The following is an 8191-nucleotide window of genomic DNA, read 5'->3' on the forward strand; positions in this document are numbered from 1 at the left end:
GTAAACTTGCTCATGAGTTGCGGGGGAGCTTGCTCAAATTGGTGAACGGACTGACATCCTGGAAACTAAAATTTGATGACTTGATACAGTATGTGCACGTTTTAGAAGAAGACAACGCCGGTTTGAAGCAATCTGTCTCTCAGCTCCAGTCCCAACAAGAAGACCTGGAGAACAGAGAATGCCGCCAAAATCTACGCATTAGAGGAGTTCCTGAAGCAGTCAGCGAGGGAGAGATCAAACCGTATCTACTCAGTCTCTTTAATGTTGTCCCTCCTCGAATCCCAGATATAGATTGGAGCCTGGATAGAGCACACAGATCCTTGGCCCCAAAACCCCCTGCTGGAGCTAACCCTAGAGATATCATAGTACGCTTCCACTACTACGACAGCAAAGAAGCTTTGACCATGGCCACCCGCAACAAATCCCGCTTGGAATTTAAGGGAGCCAAGATTCAAATTTTCAGTGACTTATCCCCAATCACCCTCGCTAAACGTCGCAGCTTCCGCCCTGTTACTACACACCTGCAGAATCACCAATTCCCGTATCGCTGGGGTTTCCCCTTTCGTCTCTCGGCTACTAAAGATGGGATTCAATACTCCATGAGGGACCTCCAGGAAAGTGAAGCATTCATCCGCAACCTGGGTCTACCACCGTTACCTGATGAAGATCCCACCCCACTCCCGACGACACCCAGGCCCACGTCCATTCCAGGCAGGATTTGGACCCCTGCCCGCCAGAAATCGCAGAAGTCCTTCTCTACTCCCCAGCGTAATCCGTTTCCCAGGCTCCCTCCTTGAAGAGAACTTCCAAATGTTGTGTAGCTCCGGCCTCGGCCCTTATGTCACCATGTTTATCCCCCTGACAGGGGGTGTTAACACCCATACCCATGGCTTGTAACTTTTCTTCTATCCCTATTTTTGGTTATTGGGACTACAGTATAACATTTTTACTACCTGTTGCTATTGCTGGAAGGTGGCGGGGGTCACTCCAGATGAGCTGGAACCCCCGATGTGCCTCCTTTTGCTCCACAGCTATGGCTGTGGACTCCTGGGTGGTTTTTACCCCCAGGCTCTTTTTCTACAATTTGTGGTTTGTTTTTCTATTTTTTAGGCCTTTTTTTAGCCTTTGTTTCATTTTTTGCTCATTTTGGTTATTTTCTTTTTCACTCTTTAACTGCATTGTTGTTATTATATGCTATTACCTGCTTTCCGTCCCCAGGATACACCACGGAACCCAGTATTTTCTTGGTTTGTATGGTTATCTTTGGCCAATGTTTGTTTATTATGGCTACCTTGAGCTAAAGCTATTCTATAAACGATGGCTTTGAGGGTACTTACTTACAACGTTAAGGGCCTGAACTCAATTCATAAGCGCTGGTTAGCGTGAAGGAGTTCATGTCCTCAAACACAGACGTGGTCCTAGTCCAGGAGACTAATTTCCGCCCAGGGGGCTCTCTTAAATTTGCTGCCAAGCATTTTCCGGTTTCTTTTATGGCCTCCGACCCCTCTGGTAAAGCAGGGGTTGCGATCCTGATTAAAACGTGCCCGTTACGGGTTAAGTCTTCATTTGTTGACCCACAGGGTAGATACATTCTCCTGGACTGTGACTACCTATCCCGTTCTCTTACTGTGATTAATGTTTATGCTCCCAACTCAGGTCGGATTCAATTCCTCACTCAAGTCCTGGGGAATCTGGGCATATATGCTCAGCCCTTCATGATTATCGGAGGGGACTTCAATATGACCATGTCCGCTAGAAGAGACAGACAAACCCTGTTCTCGGATAACCCCTCCTCTAAAACGGAACGTCAATCTACTGCATTTCGCAAACTCATTAGGTCTCACAATTTCTTAGACATATGGAGGATTAAGCACCCTACACACAGGCAATTTTCCTTCTACTCCCCCCCACACAAGATGTACTCCAGATTGGACTATATCTTTGTTACGGCGCCCTTACTAACGTCCGCAGTGGCTTCGGAATTGAACCCCATGACGTGGTCTGACCACGCTTCAGTTCAATTCGACCTTACTCTCTCCTCCTCCACACCCAGAACCTGTCACTGGAGACTCAACGATTTTCTTCTACGCGATCTGGTTACTGAAACCCATCTGTCCCAAAATTTAGCCAAATTTTTTCAACTAAATGAAGGGTCTGTACGGGACGTGTCCACCCTTTGGGAGGCCCACAAGGCCTTTTTTTAGAGGATTGTGTATCTCAGCCGGCTCCCGCCTTAAGCGTGACTCGGCTGCACAGAGACTGTACATTCTCTCGCAATTGCGAAAAGCTGAAGCTCTGCTCTTGTCCTCCCCTATGGTGCCACGTCTTCGCACAGTGACCTCCCTACGTCAACAGTTAAAATCCTTAGATATGCATAAATGCTCCAAAGCCCTACTTTGGGCGAAACAAACGTTTTATGAGTTTGCCAACAAGCCTCATAGGATGTTGGTGAACAAGCTCAAACCCCGCCCGTTCCACTCCTATCCTGAACTCCTTATTCAGTCAGATGGCACTCCAACCTACTGCCCCTTAACAATGACTAAAGTCTTTGGTGCGTTTTACAAAAAACTGTACAACTGCCTAGCTTCCGATCCCAAACATCTGTTCTCTCAGGAAAGCTTTGATGCTTTCTGTACCTCTTTAAAATTATCAGTGTTGTCCTCATCCCAAGTTGATTCCCTTAATGCTACTGTCACGCCAGAAGAACTGGCAGCGGTTGTGAAAGAGCTCCCATCCCATAAATCCCCGGGGCCCGATGGACTACCCTATATTTATTATAAAACTTTCCTTCCGACCCTAAGCCCCCACTTGCTGAATCTTTTTACCTCCCTACAGAAAGGTATTGTACCCCATTCCCAGTTTCTACATGCACATATTACAGTTATCCCGAAACCGGGTAAATCACCTACTTTACCGGACAACTACCGGCCCATAGCCTTACTTAATTCCGATTATAAAATTTTCACGAAAATTTTAGCTAATAGACTTTCCTCTATGATTCCTACCTTGGTCCATAACGACCAGGTGGGGTTTGTCCTGGGTAGATGGGCAGGTGACAATACCAGACGTACCATCGACCTCATAGACCTACTCGACAAAACATCTCGCCCTGCCATTATCCTGAGTTTAGATGCGCAAAAAGCTTTCAACAGGCTAGGATGGCCTTACATGTTTGCCACACTCAAGCGTTTTGTTTTTTTTGGTTCCTTTCTGTCGGCCCTGCAGGCTTTAAACTCTCTTCCCACATCCCAGGTCCAATTGGCATCTTATATGTCCCGGCTTTTTACACACAGTAAGGGCACTAGACAGGGATGCCCTCTTTCCCCCTTACTGTTTATATTATGCATTGAGCCTCTAGCCGCAGCCATACGGGAGAACCCCGACATAAGCGGAGTCTCCCTTAGACAGAAGGAGTACAAGTTGTCTCTTTTTGCAGGCGACATACTCCTCACCTTGACGAAACCTCACATCTCCCTCCCCAACCTTCACGCCCTTTTAGACACATTCAGCAGACTCTCGGGATATAAGGTTAATACAACTAAAACTGAAGCGCTTCCCATCCATATGCCTCCCTCACTCCTTGCTTCCTTGAAACACAATTTTCCCTATCACTGGTGCCCTGTTTCCCTCAGGTATCTTGGCATTAACTTAACCGCAACAAACAGCTCTCTATACGAAGCCAACTTTCTCTCCCTGATCGCAGAAACACATAGCTTGCTTCGGGGTTGGACAACCTGCCCTTTGTCTCTCTTGGGCAGGATTAACGTACTAAAAATGGCCATACTCCCTAAATTCCTATATCTCTTCGAAACTTTACCAATCGCTATTCCCATGCCACAACTTAGGAATATCCAACGGGCCTTCACTAAATTTATCTGGGGGAATAAATCACACAGAATTGCCCATACAGTGGTTTTTGCTCCACGTTCCCATGGAGGGCTGGGAGCTCCTGACATTGTGAAGTATTACTATGCAACTCATCTTTTGGCAACTATCTCCTGGTCGTCGTATTTCGCTACCAGTAGATGGTCGGAGCTGGAAATGAGTGTCACCAGCCCTGTCCATCCTTGCTCTATGCTGTGGTCAGACCTATCCTCCTCCATAGCTCAGCTTAGACGCATAAACCTTGGGCCAATGCTCTTTACACTGTCCATATGGAAAAAATGTCATAGGAAGTTCTCTCTCTCTTCTCCATGCCCACCCCTGTTGAATGTTATCTGCAACCCGGATTTACCAGACAGTCTCTCTGTGAAGAATATGTTCCCATGGTTTAGATCGGGCATCTTCCTTTTTTTAATTTTTTTTTTATTGCACACATCAGCGAATTTCTCTAATGAGACATAAATCAACTTTCCGTTCAATATTGTCTCCTCATATATTCACATCATTGTGGCATAATATATATTTTTTCCCATTATCATCAGAAAATATAAATAGAGAATTCTTTTTTTTTTTTTTATAGAAAAATACAAAACATTTATTCCTCATAACTCTTTATTATTTTTCCCCATCCCCTCCCCCCCCCACCCAATTTCCTAATTATCTGTCAGTGTTTTTTCTTCCTCCTTTTATTCCTCCTCTCGTATGGATTATGGTCTTAAATATTCTACATAGCTCCAGTTTTTTTTTAAATCCCTCCAGCATTTCCATTTTATTTCTACAACTTCTCTTTCCGTATCCTCTCCACCAATTAGTTTTTCCATCTTATATGTCGCTTCGACCGCATCTACCCACTCCCACATCAATGGGGTTTCCTTTTCCTGACAGTTTTTAGGGATTAATTTTTTCGCTGCATTAAGAAGGTGTGGGATTATGGTTTCTTGATATTGTTTAATATTACTCTTTGTAGCATGGAACAATATAATCCAGGGATCTATTTTCAACTTTATTTTAGTTATTTCTCTTATTTTTTGTATGATCTTCCCCCAGTAAGTTTTAATTTTTGGGCATGTCCACCATAAATGTGCCATTGTGCCTTTGGTTTTACAACCTCGCCAGCATTCCGCCGATCTTCCCTGCTGGAATTTTGCCATCTTATCTGGAGTATAGTACCATCTGGTAAGGCATTTATAGTTCATCTCAGCTGTTTTACTATCTATTGCCGAACTATGTGTTAATCTCATTATTTTACTTATTGTGTCCTGGTCACACTGTGTACCTAGTTCATTTTCCCATTTTCTAATGTATGGCGGGACCTCCAGCTCTCCCAGCGTCATCAACAGTCCGTACATCCTTGAAATAATTCCTTTCGGATTATTAGTTGTGCAGAGTCGCTCCAGCTGCGTCAGCTCATTATCCGATCTTACTGGTTGTGGTAGGCTGCCAATAAAATGGGCTAGCTGGAGGTAACGCCACCCATCCATAAACATTAAATCCTTATGCTCCAATTCACCTCGTGTTATAAGTTTACCTCCTTTCATAATGTCTTTTATTTGTGTATTTTCATTTTTTATCCAATTGCCACCTATTTATTTTTTCCCCGGTGGAAATAGTTCATTCTCTTTCAATGCAATAAGCGGTGAGTTATAGTGTCCATTTAATTTTTTATAAACCTCATCCCAGACTTTTAGTGCTATCCGTGTCATCTCATTTGTGCTCCCTTCTAAAACCCTATACTTTGGAGGATTCCACACCATTTTTCCTAAATGTGTCCCACTATATTTAAATTCTAAGTTTACCCACCTTTTCTCTTTACCTTTCTCTCGCACCCAATCTACAATTCTGGACAACACTATTGCCTTATAATAACTCAACAAGTCAGGGACAGCTAGTCCTCCTCGTTTCTTCTCCTGTTTTAATACTGAAAAAGAGATCCTGGACTTTCTATTTTTCCATATAAATTTGAGTACGGTAATAATGATTTTAACTTTGAGAAATAGCCGGCAGGGATTTCGATCGGCATCATCTGGAATTTATATAGAATCTTAGGGAGAATAACCATCTTCAGTGTGTGTATTCGCCCCAGCCAAGAAAGTGGTCTTTTGGAGAGTCGTTTAAGTTAATTTTTAATTTCGTTTAATAGTGGGATGTAATTTAATTGGTACATTTTTTTGAACGAATTGGCCAGTTTTATTCCTAAATATTTCAGATTTCCTCTCCATATAAATTTACATTCATTTTGGATCTGCTGTATCTCTTGTTTCCTAAGATTAATATTCAATATCTCGGATTTTGTTTGATTTATTTTAAAGTTCGACATTTCCCCATAATGTTCTAAAGCTTTATTCAATTTGGGTAAAGTATCCCTAGGGTTACTTATATAAAACAATACGTCGTCTGCAAAGGCTGCAAGTTTATGTGTTTCTTTTCCCACTTTAATTCCTGTAATTCCAGGGTTGTTTCGAATCGTGGAGAGGAGAGGCTCTAACGATAGTATAAATAAAAGGGGCGATAATGGGCAACCCTGTCTAGTCCCATTTTCCATCTCAAAAGGCAAGGAAGATGTCCCGTTATTCTTTATGGTTGCTGTCGGGTGGAAATAGAGTGTTTTAATCCACTGGATTATTCTTGATCCTATGCCCATTTTTTCCAGTGTTAAAAACATAAATCCCCAGTCCACCCTGTCGAAGGCTTTTTGGGCGTCCGTCGACAGTAGTAAGACCGGGGCGTCTAGTTCCTCCCTTTGAGTTATCAACAGGAGGGTTCTTACCCCATTATCTTTTCCTTCCCTCCCTGTTACAAACCCGACTTGGTCCGGGTGGACCAGATGGTTCATCAAAGTTTTTAGTCTACCTGCTAATATTTTAGCAAATAACTTAGTATCTACATTTAGTAATGATATGGGTCGGTAGATAGAGCAGATCGTCTTGTCCTTTCCTTCTTTTTGGATCACAGTTATTGAGGCAGTTAATGCATCTTTACTCATTTCATAGTTTAGCCCTAGGCCATTCATATATTTACACAATCTCGGGGTCAAGATATCTTTAAACTTTTTATAGTAATTTATTGTGAATCCATCGGATCCGGGGCTTTTCCCTGGGGCGGAGTCTTTTAAGGCTTTATTTATTTCCTCCTCCGTAATGGGACTTTCTAGATTTTCTTTTTCATATTCAGCAATCTTAGGCAAGGCTGCTTTATTTAGGTATTCATCTATTTTTCTTTTTATTTTATTTTTTTCTCCTATTTCCTTTTCTTTTTTTTTTTACTGCATATAAACGTTTATAGTAGGTTCTGAATGTTTCTGCTATTTCTTTAGTTGTATATGTCATGTCGCCATGTTCTGTTTGTATTCTTTCTATATAGTTTATAGATTTTTTCTTTTGAAGGATTTTTGCTAAGTGTTTAGTAGGTTTATTACCTTCCTGATATCTTTCTTTAGCTAGTTGCCTAAAGATTCTATTTGTTTCCTGTTCCATTAACTCATTTAGTTCTTCTCTTTTATTTATTAATCTTTGCAGGAATTTTCTATCGGAGGTACCTTTTTTGTGCAATTGTTCCATTTCAAGGATTTCTCCTCTTAGTTTTTGTTTCTTAATATTTCGTTCTTTTTTTTTTTCGCACCCCAGGCTATCAAGATCCCTCGGATGTATGCCTTGTGGGCGTCCCACACGGCTTGTCCTGAGGTTTCTTCCGTATTGTTAGTTAAAATAAAATACTGTTCTAATTCTTTACGCACTACTTCATATCCCTCTTTATCCTGAATTAGATCTTCATTAAAGTGCCACGGGGGCGCTTGTCTGTATAGTCCGGGGATCGACATTCTCCTCTTTACGGGGGCATGGTCTGATAATGTAGTTATTTCTATATTCGTTTCTATTATATTTTCCAGTACTCTATGTTCCACAAAAATATAATCGATTCTGGAGTGCGTCCCATGCACAGGGGAGAAGAACGTATAGTCCCTTACTCCGACATGTTGGGCCCTCCAGGTATCCACCAACTGCCAGGTGGTCAATCTTTGTTTTATCTTTTTTAATTGAACGTTGCTCATCCCCTGTGCACTTGACGTACTATCTACCTTAGGTTCCAAACAAAAATTTATATCCCCCATTATAATTACATAGCCTTCCTTGAACTTCTGTAGTCTAGCCAAAATACCCATTAGATATTTTATTGGGTTTTTGTTCGGCGAGTAAATATTAACTAGTGTACATCTCATGCTTCCCAGCTTTCCCTTTAAGAAAAGATATCTTCCCTCTGGGTCTGTCTCTCTGGCCTCATGAGTAAAACGAATATTCTTTGAAAACCCTAT

This window comes from Lithobates pipiens, unplaced genomic scaffold, assembly GCF_037356315.1.
Source record: "Lithobates pipiens isolate NorthernLeopardFrog02 unplaced genomic scaffold, aLitPip1_a1.2 Scaffold_22, whole genome shotgun sequence".
Taxonomy (NCBI): domain Eukaryota; kingdom Metazoa; phylum Chordata; class Amphibia; order Anura; family Ranidae; genus Lithobates; species Lithobates pipiens.